A 15,655-nucleotide genomic window follows, 5' to 3' on the forward strand; every position below is an offset into this window, starting at 1 on the left:
TATCTGTTTGTGGTATTACCCACTCCAGTATTCTTGCCTGGAGAATCCTAGGGACGGTGGAGCCTGGTGGGCTGCCGTCTATGGGGTCGCACAGAGTCGGACACGACTGAAGCGACTTAGCAGTAGCAGCAGCAGCAGTTTGTGGTATTATCACATCACCTGTCAAAGCATATTTAGAGTATGGAAATAATTTTCTCACATTAAATATCTAATGAAAGATTGACAGTGGATTTCTTTCTTTTAATTTTTATTTTATATTGGAGTAGAGTTGATTAACAACGTTGTGTTAGTTTCAGGTATACAGCAAAGTGATTCAGTTATGCATATACGTGAATCATTCTTTTTCAAATTCTTTTCCTATTTAGGTTGTTATGTAATATTGAGCAGACTTCCCTGTTCTGTACAGCAGGTCCTTATTGGTTATCCATGTTAAATACAGCAGTGTGTACATGTGGATCCCAAACTCCTGAACTATACCTCCCCCACTCTTCTCCTCGGTAACCATCAGTTTGTTCTCTAAGCCTGTGAGTCTGTTTCTATTTTTTTAAAGAAGTTTATTTTTTTTTTCAGTTTTTTTTAGATTCCATATATAAGTGATATCATATGATATTTGTCTTTTTCTGTCTGACTTACTACACTTAGTGTGATTATCTCTAGGTCCATCCATGTTACTGCAAATGGCATTATTTCATTCTTTTTAAGGCTGAGTAGTATTCCATTGTATATATGTACCACAACTTCTTTATTCATTCTTCTGTTGATCCGACATTTAGATTGTTTCCATGTATTGGATATTGCACATAGTGCTGCAGTGAACATTAGGGTGCATATATTTTTTTTGCCATTTAGTTTTGTCTGGGTATAAGCCCAGGAGTGGGATTGCTGGATTATATGGTAGCTCTATTTTTAGTTTTTTGAGGAACGTCATCCTGTTTTGCTGGATTCCCTGGTGGCTCATATGGTAAACAATCCACCTACAATTCAGGAGACCTGGGTTCTATCTCTGTGTTGGGAAGATCTCTGGAGAAGGGAATGGCAACCCACTGCAGTATTCTTGCCTGGAGAATGCCATGGACAGAAGAGCCTGGCGGGCTACACTCCATGGGGTTGCAGAGTCAGACATGACTGAGCGAGCAACTTCACTTTCATGTTCTATTTTCCCTAGTAGCTGCACCAATTTACATTCCCAGCCCCATGCTGTTTGTCTCTGAGTTTGAAAACCAGCTTCTAAATGTACAAATGGTAACAAAAATCAGTGAAAATTTGCTGTTTTGAGAGACATCCTTCATGACAATGAAACATTCATAAAGTACTGCGTTTTGGTTTACTGTTTGATTTTGTGTTGTCTCTGTCATTAAAAATTTCTCAGGTTTTTAAAAGAACTTTAAATTATATTTTCATAGTGAGAGAAGGTACAGCCATCAGTAGATCTTTATTTTGTCTGACAGATGCCAGACTCAGAATGTTAAAAATGCAGCATAAGTACTCTGTTCGGTCTCTCCTTAATAATAACCTTTTTTTTTTTTAATTGAGGATTTTATTTTCTGCAAAATTGTTTCCTACTCCATTGACTATAGCCACTTCCCTAATAGTAGTTATTTTATTCATCACCATTTGGACTCAGTCTATGAATGAGCATTACAGTCGTGTTATATGTTGATTATTGAGGGTGGTATAAAGATGGAGGTCATACTATTTTCTGTACTTTTGAAAACTTCATAATCCAAACAACCCATTGTATTTTTTAATAAAATTTAATTTGGCAAAGAGTTTAAGCAAATTAGAGCTTAAACAAAATTGCCCCAAAGACACATACAGGTGATTTTACTTAGTGTACATTGTAACACATACAGAATTTATATATCTTATTTTTTCATAGTTGGAAAACTAAAGCCATAATTTTAGAGAAAACTACACAGCTATGACCTACTGTATTATACACTAATTAAAAATATTGTGGTGCTCTGTCTCCTTGTTCAAAAAGCCTATTGCATAATAATTCGGAATCCGAGCTCTAGAAATGGGACTAGCTGCACATCTAGGGTTTCCCTTTGTCACTGTACCACTCCAGCCAACACATTTGAAGAGTTATTTCTCGTATGTGTAAAATCAGGATAATAGCAGTGTGCTTCCTCATAGGGTTCTAGTAAAAACTAAACGTGGCCATAGCTGTAGTGTAGCTAGACACTGCAAACATACCATAAGCCCTTGATCATTGTGATCTGTTATTTGCTATTTCTTCATAATATCCCCATCCTGTGTACTGAAAGCAGTTTGTTAGCACATGCTAGACATTCAAGAACCATTAGCTGATTTGATGAATAAATACTTATTTTTCAATCAACAAAGCAATGAAATCACAGTTCACTTGAATGTAAACAAAGGAGAGAATCAAGAAGGAAGAAGCAGGGAGCTCAGTGTTCTTCTCTCCCCCTGTCCCCGGGGCCCAGGTTTTGTACGTGTCTGTGTCCTCACCTGCTACCTCACGTGGTTAGCAAGATGTTGCCATCTTTACTGGGACTGGGGAAAGTGGGGAAGCCCCAAGTTTGAGGCATTGGTTGCAGGCATCTTAAATTTGAGATGTCCATTCACTACACATCCAAGTGGAAATGTCGGTAGGCAATCGGATATGTGTCTGGAGTCCTAGTACCTTCAGAGACCAGGAACACTGCGTCCCAAGGGGTGTGCTGTCAACTGGATACACTGTGTGTTCCTTCTCTGTCCCCAGACTGCATATCGTGTCACCAAGAACAAGGAAACGTCTCGAGAAAACACATTGATGGGTTTTAAATATTGACGACTCCTTCCCTAGAGCAGTAGTTCTTTGAAACCTGTGCAGTCACTTTTTATGAACTGGATTTTTTTTAGCCTGGAATATACCAGTATCCAGACTGAGACTACATACAAGGTTTCCTCTGAGTGTGAGTGTGTGCACGTGCCTAGGGTCACATTCAAGGAGGGAGGCATTTTTTATTAGAAAATTCATGTTCATGAACAGATTCTTAAAGGGTCCTCTAAGCCAAAAAGTATTTTTAAAATTCAGAATTTCTCCAGCGTGCGTAACATGCATAAAAGAACAGAAATGTTCTTTTATAAAAGGCAGTTTAGTAAAGTGGAACCATCACAAGCTTTGGTGTTTCCAATGAGGTGCTAGTGGTAAAGAATCTGCCTGCCAATGCAGGAGAGGAAAGAGATGCAGGTTTGATCCTTGGGTTGGGAGGATCCCCTGGAGAAGGAAATGGCACCCCGCTCAAGTGTTCGTGTCTGGAAATCCCATCAACAGAGGAGCCTGGTGGACTACAGTCCATGGGATTGCAAAGAGTCAGATAAGACTGAAGCAGCTTAGCACGTATCCATGCGCATATTGCAAGCTTTGATGCCAGTCCTCCTGGTAGAATCCAGGTAGCGTTAGTTACCATAACAAAGTCTTGGTCTCCATCACGTGAATGGAGAGCATCATAACACTTACCCTGAGAAGCCGCCTCCCCAGAGTCATTTCTTTTCCCCTTCTTACTCACTTTCTCTGGTGATTACAAAAATTAGAAAAGTAAGTTCTAAGTGGAGCTTCAGATAATACTCTCTCTGCATTGTTTTCTAAAAACAAATTAGTTAAATAACAATATTTTCTCATAAGCACTCTGATTTCCCCAGTTTTTATTTATTTTCTCTTTGGCTGTGCTGGGTCTTCATTGCTGCGGTGTTTTCCTCTCATTGTGGCGAGCAGAGGCTGCTCTCTAGTTGTGGTGTGTGGGCTTCTCATTGTGGTGGCTTCTCTTGCTGTGGAGCCTGGGCCGTAGGACACACGGGCTCCCAGGCTCTACAGCACAGATTCAGTAGCTGTGGCACACAGGCTTAGTTGCCTTAATACCTGTAGAATTTTCCCAAGTCAGGGATTGAACCTGTCCTGTGTCTCTTGCATTGGCAGGTGGATTATTTATCACTGAGCCACCTGGGAAGCCTCTCTCCCTGTTTTGATATTTAGTACATATAAATTAGCAAGAGGGCGGGGGTAAGTTCCAAAGGAAGGACACGGTGGTCAGAGCCAAGAGTGTTTCCAGAGTGGAGACCCCCGGGGGGGGGGGCCGCTGCAGCGACGCCAGCCACACCTGCTGTTGAGTGACTGTCTCCCGCCCGGAGGCTGCATCCTGTCCTTCCCCGAGAAGGGACAGCACGTTCTCAGAGGCTAACACCAAGTCAGACAGACATCACACCCGGAGCCCCAAGCTTCTCATCCGTGGGAAGCAGAGAAGCCTGTCAGAAAAGAACACTTTTCGAATGTCAAATAATTCAGAAAGATTCTTTTTTACTCAGCAATATTCTTAACTGAAAGAAAACAGATAGAAAAAATTGTTTACATCTGACTACACAGAACTCCAGTAGTGGAATGATGACTATCCCTTCATGTTTTACTTTATTTTCCAGAGTTTCTCAAGCAAATCACCTTTTTCCATTTGACGATCAGAAAAAGGAAGAAAGGGGTTCTCTTGCCTAGCAGTTCATCACAATCGACAGTGGTGTAAAGCTTGGTTTGAGGAAACCAGGTTGAAGGTACAATTAATTTCTCATTTTGACTTTTTAGGTGACGAATGATAATTTTACTGACCTCCTTAATTAGGAAAACATGCACTAAAAACTAGATTGCTCTTGCATTAACTGCTACAAGTTTCTAATCTGCCAGAGTCTATGCTAATGTGGTTCCCAGGAATGAACATTAAGTCTCATCTGCCATCTGATCAATGCAGGTCCCATTAAGAGCATGGTATGCTGAGATGCGGGCAGTTTGTCTCTGGTTGGTAAGGTCACAGAAGGCAGCCTTTAGTCTGGTCTGAGGCACTGAACTCCTCAGAACAGTTTCTTATTGATCAAAGTCCATCAAACTTGTATTTCAAAACCGAGCCTTTCAGTACCTCTTCCATAGTCTCTTTCCATGTTAAACATCCAAAGTCAGGGGCTCATGCTAACATCTTCCTTTCTCCTGTGGGTTGCATGAAGCTTTGCTATGCCATCTGAATCATCATCTTACTCTAAAAAATAGAGAAAGTCATATACAACACCTTCAGTGAAATATACATCTGTCCCAGATAAAAAATCATGACTGCTCCCCAGGTGAACATGGTCGTCACTTTCTCCATCTGTCCTTCCTATATGCTGTGACGGTCACCTGCTGCTCTTGAGCACCTTCTGTGCTTCGAGCAGGTAGTGGGAAGGCCTAGCCTCGCAGGGGGAGGTTTGTGTGGCCGTGGTTCTCTCTGTGCGGCTTCGCTGCTCTGCTGCCCTGGCTTGGAGAGCCTGTTCTTCTAGGATTGGGTGTGTCTGTGTGTTCTTAAAAATGGTAACTGTAGTTCACACTAGCTTATCTTTTGTTTCAAGATGAGAGATAAAGAGCATGATCACCTTTAAAATAGATTCATGTTGTGGGAAACTGCCATAGAGTGCAGGGAGCTCAGATCAGTGCTCTGTGATAACCTAGAAAGGTAAGATAGTAGGAGGGAGGCTACATGGGTGGGAGGGAGACTCAAGAGGGAGGGGATATGCATATAGCTGTTGTGAATGTGTCTGGTGATGAAAGTAAAATCTGATGCTGTAAAGAACAGTATTACATAGGTACCTGGAATGTTAGGTCCATGAATCAAGGTAAATTGGATGTGGTCAAGTAGGAGATGGCAAGAGTGAACATTGACATCTTAGGAATCAGTGAACTAAAATGGACATGAATGAGGGAATTTAATTCAGATGACCATTATACCTACCACTATGGACAAGAATCCCTTAGAAGAAATGGAGTAGCCCTCATAATCAACACAAGAGTCCAAAATGCAGTACTTGGGTGCAACCTCAAAAATGACAGAATGATCTCTCTTTGTTTCCAAGGCAAACCATTCAACATAACAGTAATCTAAGCCTATGCCCTAACCACTGATGCTGAAGAAGCTGAAGTTGAGTAGTTCTATGGAGACCTACAAGACCTCCTAAAACTAACACCAAAAAAAGATGTCCTATTCATCTTAGGGGATTGGAATGCAAAAATAGGGAGTCAAGAGATACCTGGAGTAACAGTCAAGTTTGGCCTTAAAGTCCAAAATGAAGCAGGGCAAAGGCTGACAGAATTCTGCCAAGAGAACGCACTGGTCATGGCAAACACCCTTTTACACCAACACCAGAGATGACTGTACACATGGACATCACCAGATGGTCAATAGCAAAATCAGATTGGTTATATTCTTCGCAGCCAAAGATGGAGAAACTCTATACAGTTAGCACAAACAAGACCTGGAGCTGACTGTGCTTCAGATCATCACCTCCTCATAGCAAAATTCAAGCTTAAACTAAAGCAAGTGGAGAAAACCATTAGGCCATTCAGGTACAACCTAAATCAAATCCCTTATGATTATAAAATGGAGGTGACAAATAGATTCAAGGGATTAGATCTGGTAAACAGTGCCTGAAGAACTATGGACAGAGGTTCATAATATTGTACAGGAGGTACTGACCAAAAGCATCTGAAAGAAAAAGAAATGTAAGAAGTCAAAGTGGTTGTCTGAAGAGGCCTTACAAATAGCTTAGAAAAGAAGAGAAGCCAAAAGCAAGGGAGAAAGGGAAAGGTACACCAAACTAAATGCAGAGTTCCAGAGACTAGCAAGGAGAGACAAGAAGGCCTTCTTCAACGAACAGTGCACAGACATAGAGGAAAGCAACAAAAGGGGAAAGACTAGGGATCTCTTCAAAAAAATTGGAGATATCAAAGGAACATTTCATACAAAGACAGACACAATAAAGGACAGAAATGATAAAGATGTAATAGAAGCAGAAGAGATCAAGAAGAGATGGCAAGAATATACAAAAGAACTGTACAAAAAAGATCTTAGTGACCCGGATAACCAAGAAGGTGTGGTCACTCACCCAGAGCCAGACATTCTGGAGTGTGATGTTAAGGGGCTTAAGGAAGTGCTGCTGCTAATAAAGCTAGTGGAAGTGATGGAATTTGAGTTGAGCTGTTTAAAAATCCTAAAAGATGATGCTATTAAAGTGTTGCATGCAATATGTCAGCAAGTTTGGAGAGGTCAGCGGTGGCCATAGGACTGGAAAAGGTCAATATTCATTCCAGTTCCCAAGAAAGGCAGTTACTAAAGAATGTTCAAACTATTGCACAATTGCACTAATTTCACATGCTAGCAAGGTAATGCCCCAAATCCTTCAAGCTAGGCTTCAGGAGTACTTGAATTGAGAACTTCCAGATTTACAAACTGGGTTTAGAAAAGACAGAGGAACCAGAGATCAAATTGCCAACATTTGCTGGATCATAGAGAATGCAAGGGAATTCCAGGAAAACATACACTTCTGTTTCATTGACTACACTAAAGCCTTTGACTGTGTGGGTCATAACCAACTGTGGGAAACTCTTAAAGTGATGGGAATACCAGACAAATTTGCCTGTCTCCTGAAAAACCTGTATGCAGATCAAGAAGCAACAGTTAGAACCTTATATGGAACAACTGACTGGTTCAAAATTCAGAAAGGAGTACATCAACGCTGTATATTGTCATCCTGCTTATTTAACTTATATGCAGAGCACATCATATGGAATGCCAGGCTGGATGAAGCACAAGCTGGAATCAAGATTGCTGGGAGAAATATCAGTAACCTCAGATATGCAGATGCCACCACCCTTATGGCAGAAAGCAAAGAGGAACTAAAGAACCTATTGATGAAGGTGAAAGAGGAGAGTGAAAAAGACAGCTTAAAATTCAATGTTCGAGAAAACTAAGATCATGGCATCCGGTCCCATCACTTCATGGCAAATAGAAGGGGAAAAGGTGGAAGCAGTGACAGATTTCCTCTTCTTGGGCTCTAAAATCACTGTGAATGGTGACTGAAGCCATGAAATTAGAAAATGTTTGCTTCTTGGAAGGAAAGCTATGACAAACCTCGACAGTGTATTAAAAAGCAGAGACATCACTTTGCTGACAAAGGTTCATATAGTCAAAGCTATGGTCTTTCCGGTAGTCATGTACAGATGTGAGAGTTGGACCATAAAGAAGTCAGAGTGCTGAAGAACTGATGCTTTCAAACTGTGGTGTTAGAGAAGACTCCTGAGAGTTCCTTGGACAGCAAGGAGATCAAACCAGTCAACCCTAAAGGAAATCAACCCTGAATACTCATTGGACGGACTGATGCTAAAGCATCAGATATGAAGAGCTGACTATCGGAAAAGACGCTGATGCTGGGGAAGATTGAGGGCAGGAAGAGAAGGAGGAGACAGAGGTTGAGATGGTTGGATGGCATCATGGATTCAATGGATATGAGTTTGGGCAAACTCTGGGGAATTATGAGGGACAGAGAGGCCTGGTATACTTGGTATATGCAGTCCATGGGGTCACCAAGAGTCAGACACAACTTGGAGACTGAACAACAGCAACAGCTGATCTATGCTGTACAGCAGAAACTAACACAACATTGTAAAGCAATTACATCCCAAATGAAAAAAATATATAGATTCATCTTGGAATAATGCCAGATCTAATTAGTTGATGAATCAATCAGGTCCCATTTTCAACACATTGCTTTATTTCCACAATATATCTGTTTGTTTGAAGCGTGAGAGCATTCCTCTCTTTCCTTCCTCCCTCTGATGAGAGCATGTTTCTGTGTCACCAACCACGAAACTTGGTTAACACTGTGTTCTGTTCTTAGAATTAGAAAACCCATTTATGCATTTATTTTTTCTGTTTATTATAAAATTATGAGAAAAATTGGAAAACTGAAGAAAAATAGATAATATGTACTCCTAGCCTACCTCTCAAATTGATGCTGATAACTATTAGTATTTTGACTTAATTTCTACTACTGTTTTATTTTAGGGCATAGATTTTGTTGTGGCTGTTTTTCTCTCTCTTTGTTTTTCACTTTTTAAAATATTTTACTGAGCCGGGTTGTCATTGCAACATGTAGGGTCTAGTTCCCTGACCTAGGGATCAAACCTGGGTCCCCTGTGTTGGGAGCATGGAGTCTTATCCACTGGACCACCAGGGAAGTCCATGTGGTTGTTTCTTATATGGTTGCAGTCATACTATATATACTGTGCATTATTTTACCTTAAAGGTATTTCCATTTTCTTCACAGCACTGTGAAAAAATAATTTTTATGACTGTTAAATAGTGTTCGAGTGACCTACTATAGTTTATATAATTGCTCCATTATTACAGAGCATTAGGATAATTTTCAGGTTTTATATCATAAATGCTGTTGGTCTCAAGAGTTATGTGTTTAAAGATTTCCTTCCAGTTTGGAATGAAATTCTTAGATTTTCTGAAATGGAAAGTGGGATTATTGGCCAAAAAGCTGCTGAAAATGTGAGGATCATGGTGCCTCTTGTTAAATTCTCATGGAAGGCAGTTAGTAACTCATGTGTGGGCAGCCAGCACACGAGGGAGCCAGTGCTCCTGGAGCCCTAGCCCCTTGGCTGTTCCTCCTGCTCCCCTTCCGGGCATCGGCCAATTTCCCTCCCTTCCCCACCCGCGGGCGGGGTGGTGAGACCCTTGGCTTCCTGCTCCTGCTGATCTCTCTGCCTTCCTCCTTCCACACAAACTGGAGCTCTAGGGGCCACTCAGCCCACAGGAAAGTGGGGCCCTCCCAGAGGTCAGGCTCCCCTTCTCCAGTGGGCAGCCTGGCTTGGAGTGCTGTCCACCCCTGGGAACCACAGGCACTGTCCCTTCGCTGCTCCCCAGGGTGGTCTCCCAAAATCTGGTCTCCTCTGTAGGCTTTCTTCTCCTTTTGCCCCCACCCCTAGTCCTATCTCCCCAACCTGTCCCCTGAAGCCCAAAGCAGCTGCTTCCTCCCCCAAACGAAGCCCAGGCCTTTGGTTCTTTCTGTCACAGACTTCCCCCAATAGATTTCCATAAGTTGTATTTCTGTTCGCATTTGTTTCTATATATTTTTAAATTTCTCCTTTGGTTTACTTGATGACCAGTTGATTATTCAGCAGTGTTGTTTGATTTTTTGTGTTTATTTTTTCCATTTTAAAAAAGTTTTGTGTAAGTTTTCTGCTGAAAAATCTGCTGGTAGCCTCATGGGGGTTCTCTTGTATGTAACAAGTCATTTTATTCTTGCTGCATTTAGGATGCTTTCTTTATCCTTAAGGGCTTCGCACGTGGCTCAGTGGTAAAGAATCCACCTGCCAATGCAGGAGGCGAGGGTTCGATCCCTGGGTTGGGAAGATCCCCTGGAGAAGGAAATGGCAACCTGCTCCAGTATTCTTGCCCGGGAAAACCCATGGACAGAGGAGCCTGGTGGGCTACAGTCCATGGGGTCACAAAGAGTTGGACATGAGTGAGAGACTAAACAATAACAACAATTGCATCCTCAATTTTTACCACTTTAGTGTTCATGTGCCTTGGGGTGGTCTCTTAGGGTTAATCTTATTCAGAACTCTCTGGGTTTCCTGGACCTAGATGTGTTTCCTTCCTCAGATTAGAGATGTTTTCAGACACTATTTCTTCTAATAATTTTCCTCTCTTGCTCTTTCTCTTATTCTTTTGGGACCCCTATAATGCAAACGTTATTCTGCTTGATGTTGTCCCTAGGTCCCCTTAAGGTAGCTTTGTTTTTTTCTTAAAACTTTGTTTTTCACTTCGCTGCTCTGTCTGGGTGAGTTCCTCTGGTTTGTCTTCCAGTTTGTTGATTCCCTCCTACCCGCTGTTGAGTCTCTCTGGTGTGTTTTTCAGTTCAGAAACACAACTGTTTGGTTTTTTCTATCTCTTTGTTGAAGTTCTCACTGTGTTTGTTCATCATCCTTGCCCTGAATTCAGCAAGCACTTTCAGGACTATGGCTTTGAACTCTTTGTCAGTTAGATTGCTTATATTTGTTTCATTTAATTATTTTTCTGAGGTTTTTTTGTCTTGTTCTTTTGATTGGAACACATATCCTTATGTTGCCTAGTTCTCTGTTTCTGTGTATTAGATGAATCAGCTCTCTCTTCCGGTCTTGAAGAAGTAGACAGCATAATAGGTTGCCTGTGGGCTCAGAGGCACAGCCCCGCCTGGCCACGAGAGCCCAGGGGCTGCGTGTCCTCCTGTTGTGACAAGGCTGTGCAGGCGGGGGGGCTGGCCCCGGAGTGACTGCGTGGCCCGCCACAGCAGCCGTGGCCATGGGGAGTGTAGTACAGTTTGTAACACATTAATTTGGCCAGTTCTGAGGCCCTTACTAGGAGCTGCTAGTTTCCCTTTCTTGTCCAGTGCCTCAAGCCCACACCCCAGCCACCTCCCATATAGAGCTCCAGGCCACCATGCACCTGCCCTTATCACCCCCCTGGTGGGATTTATTTGGAGCCTGTACTAGGTTGCTCACCCTGCCTCACCAGCTCCTTTGCATGGAAACCACAGACCAGGCACCACCCGCTGTTCCCCTCTCCTCTGCCCCCTGCCTGACCCCAGTGCTTCTTCTGAGTGGCCCTGCATGGTCTGCTCTCCCCCTGGAACTCAAGTGACAGAGCTGCTGGACTCTTTCTGGTCTCTCCTCTCAGTCTGCTTCTGGCCTTGCCGTGCCTAACTGAGCGGACGTTGTGAAAGGGAGTCCCACGCACTTCCCATTTACCACCGCAGCCCATTCTACGTGCATCTGAGGCTGGGAGATGAGGAAGGAGTCAGTGGCCTGTCCTGGGTCCCCAGTTCAGCCTCGATGCAATTGCTTCTTCATAAAAAGCCCTGCTCTTTCATGCGCTGGTCATTGGAGTTGACTGTCCTCCACCCACCTTGTTGAATCAAGACCTTGAACTATCTGGGCTCTTGGCTTTCTTCTTCACCCCGAGTCCTGCCATAATCCTGGATGACACCAGCACCCACTTGTCTGTCAATTCCACACCCTGGAGTCTTGCTTCCTATCTGTGATTTTATCTTCTTACACCTGTTGCTTTTCACCTCTGTTCATTGTCTACCCCTTGCTTGTCCAGCAACACTTATGTCCTCCACTTCCAAAATCCCAGATCAAAATATGTATCAGTATGTATTGCTGTATAAGAAACTACTCTCAAATTTAGAGGCTTAGAGCAACAGCCTCAAACCTCATGTGTTTTTATCCAGAACATTAAATGACCCTCACTGACTTTAAATAAAAGAAAGTGAAGTCGCTCAGTTGTGTCCAACTCTTTGTGACCCCATGGACTGTAGCCTACCAGGCTCCTCCATCCATGGGATTTTCTAGGCAATAGTACTGGAATGGATTGCCATTTCCTTCTCCGTGGGATCTTCCCGACCCAGTGATCGAACCTGGGTCTCCCGCATTGTAAACAGACGCTTTATCATCTGAGCCACCAGGGAAGTTGAAGTGTCCTCTACTCAGGGCCAGCTCTCATCTGTGAACTGGCAGATCTTTAGTCCATTTGTAAGTGGATTAGCATCTGCACACTTTAAATGCTCACACTTGACAGCATACTTTGACCCACTCATTCTCTCCTGCTCTTCTTTGAGGACATGTGTGATGTCATGGTCTGTACAACAGTATTTATAGTAGCAAACAGTCAGTAACAGCCTAGATCTCCAGGGTATGGACTGGCCAAGTTAATTCATGGAATTTAAAGTGGTCATAGAAAGTGATGTGAATGAAATGTTTCTAATTGCATAGGAAAAACTCTCTGTAGAATGATAATGAAAAGAAATAATAATCATCTGTGTTTACACTATGAATGCATTATTTAAAATGCAGCATCTTTTAAAATTTATCTATTTATTTTTTACCATGCCAGATCTTCATTGCTGTGCAGGCTTTTCTTCAGTTGGTAGTGAGCCGGGGCTCCTCTCTAGCTGTGCGCGGCTTCTCAGTATGGTGGTTCCCTCGCTGTGAGCACAGGCTCCAGCGCACTGGGGCTTCAGTTGCTGCGGCTCCCGGGCTCTCGAGCACAGGCTCAAGAGTTGTGCAGCACAGGCTTAGTTGTTCCGCGGTATGTGGAATCTTCCTGGATCAAGGGTGGAACCTGTGTCCCCTGCATTGGCAGGCAGATTCTTATCCACTGCATCAACAGGGAGGCCCACAGCATCTTTTTTTTTTTTTTTTTTTTATGGTGGCAGACTGCACTGTTTTAAGTTGAGTTGATATAAAAGGAAGTAAAGCCTTGATGGGAAGAGATAATTTGGCTTTTTTCTCCATTAGAGGGGAAGGCAGATCTGCCAGGATAATTTGATGTCTAATAGTGGCTTTGAGACTTCACAACCTCATCCCAGCTGACAGCCTCTGCTTCTCCTAGAGTTCTTGTTTTCTCTGCCTTGGAGAGATATGGGGTGGAGACATAGGGTGGGGAGCATCAGACTTGCCTGGGGAGCATTTGCTGCAACAAGCGGGGATATGGGGACAGCTGCCCACAGCTTCAGGGGCAGCTCCCCACGGAGCCTGCCCTGGACCATGCGGCCGGGACTCCCCTGGGAAAGCAAACAGGAAGGAAGAATGTGTCAAAGGGGGAAAGCGGCTGTCGGAGCAGAGAACGATTTAGACGCTGAAAAAAGGCCAGCGTGGAGGCCAGTTGCTGTGCCACAGAAACCCCGGGTCTGCCCTGGCTTGCTGCGGCTGGACACACTCTTTGCTCAGCGCCTGCTATTCTGGGAAGGAATCTGCAGGGAGCTGGCAGGTCTCTAGCCCCAAGGTTTCCTCTGATGGACCGACAAGCAGGTGTTGGAGATGCCTGTATCAGAAATGTCACACACCCAGGGGCTCATCTTCACTTTCTACTAGAGCCTGTGATTGTGTGTAAATGTTTTATGTGTTTCTTCATGATGAAGAGGTCAGTATATTATTGCTGACACTTTTCCATAGGGATACAGAAAAATTGATTAAGCCCATCGTTTATTTATGATTTGTATATTTAATACTGAGGTTATTATTACACAATTCAAACCAAAACAGATTCAGTAGAGAAGAACTCTGTTGGTAATAAAAAGTGTTGACTTTATGATCTTAAGAAAGCATGAGACTATCTTGGTGTTAAAAAAAAAAATTCATCGTGGGACTCCCTGTGAGTCCAGTGGTTAAGACTCTGAGCTTCTGCTGCAACAGGTACAGGTTCAGTCCCTATTCAGGAAACTAAAATGCCACATGCTTCCTGGCAAGATCAAAAAAATTCAATTACATCTGAAAAAGTAAGTCTTGGATTCCTTAGAAAGCCACATGTTAGGTAAACTCCTAAAATAATAATCACAGCATAATCAGAAAAAAAAGTAAAAAGTGAAACAGCATATATTCAACTGCTGCACTCTTGACAAATAATTTTCATGAACTGAGTCACGTCCGTGTGTGTGTGTGTGCTCAGTTGTGTCGGACTCTTTGCGACCCCACGGACTGTAGCCCGCCAGGCTCCTCTGTCCATGGGATTCTCCAGGGAAGAATACTGGAGTGGGTTGGCATTTCCTTCTCCAGGGGATCTTCCCGATCCAGGGATCGAACCTACATCTCCTGCTTGGCAGGTGCATTCTTTACCGCTGCACCATCATTGACCTAATGAATGAAGGGGTGGTAGCCCTCACTGGCTCTCCAGGCACCAGCCCACCTTGGTGTGTTCTCAGCCTGAGAGTGCCCCCTGCCCCCACAGTGGATCCACTCCCTTCATGGCTCCAGGAAGCCCCCACCCCCCGTCACTCCATCCAACGGCAGCTGGTGCATGACTGTCACAGAAATGCACAGCTGTTCTGTTCTGTGCCTGTTTCCATGGCCCCTCTGAAGTCTGCAGTGTCCCATCTCTGAAGGGCCAGGACGTGTGTCTGCCTGGCTCCCTGGGGAGGGGGGCAGCCGCCTGGGATGTGCACATGCTTTGTAGGTGACGTCTTAGCCGTGTCACCTTTCTCCAGGGGCACAGGTGTGACAGCACTGATGGTATCATCTGAGGAGACCCCTTCTTTCACTGAAGTGCTCATCTTGGACCCACGGATGTTGACAAAGAGCCCAATGCGTGTTGGGGTTGGATGCCGCACAGACAGACGGTGCCGGCCCGCCACCCTAGAGTGGGGCTCAGGATCTGATTGGTAAGCTGAGGGCCCCACTGCCGACTAGGAGTGCAGAGACCTGGTGACCGGGCCCCATCCAACGTGTGGACACAACGCTGACAGCTTTTAGTCCTGTTTGGGTTCTGGGGACAACACGATCTGCATCCACTCATTTCACCTGACTGATGGTGGGACTTGCAAGTCACTGTCTCATGGGGGCCCCTGCACCACACGCTGTAAAACTTGCCCCCACTGAGCTCTGTGCGCATTCCATAGGTGCCCTCCCCCACTCCTCCGCTGAAGAGGCCTCCTTTTGTGACTCCTCAGTACCTGACTACCTGCGGTGGCCACGGGCACCCCCGGGCTTGTGACCTCAAGTGCTGCCTTCCTCAGCCCTGCACTCAGGATCCCGGAAAACAGGTGCCCATGACCCTGAGCCTGTGACCCTCTGGACTCTGCCCTCCCCGATTCGGTTGGTGATAGCACCCCACAGTGTGGAACTGGGACCAGGCCTCTTGTGGAGGGCAGGGGTGTGGGGCTGAACCTGGGGCCCTGGCAGGTCCCACCCTCGAGCGGGACTTGTCCTCTCTGCCCCCTGCCCTCAGTCCAGGCCAGATGCTGGGGAGTTGGAGGAGGTACCCCGATCCCAGACCATTCAGCTGCCTGGGGACACCCAGAGATCACCTGAGTGAAC

At 44.4% G+C, this 15,655-nt stretch overlaps 1 pseudogene across 1 annotated transcript in view; it reads left to right on the forward strand.

Moving 5' to 3' along the window:
* The first annotated feature begins 2,609 nt into the window (after window positions 1–2,609).
* LOC145515742 (putative ATP-dependent RNA helicase DDX60) overlaps window positions 2,610–15,655 on the forward strand; it is a 37,897-nt pseudogene continuing 24,851 nt past the window's right edge. The window contains exons 1-3 of the transcript XR_014060990.1: window positions 2,610–2,615; window positions 14,571–14,664; window positions 15,355–15,381. The product of XR_014060990.1 is annotated as a putative ATP-dependent RNA helicase DDX60 (transcript). The remainder of the gene's footprint in view (window positions 2,616–14,570; window positions 14,665–15,354; window positions 15,382–15,655) is intronic.

The sequence above is a fragment of the Giraffa tippelskirchi genome, chromosome 1, assembly GCF_054371585.1.
Source record: "Giraffa tippelskirchi isolate mGirTip1 chromosome 1, T2T-mGirTip1v1.2.pri, whole genome shotgun sequence".
NCBI classification, from domain to species: Eukaryota; Metazoa; Chordata; class Mammalia; order Artiodactyla; family Giraffidae; genus Giraffa; species Giraffa tippelskirchi.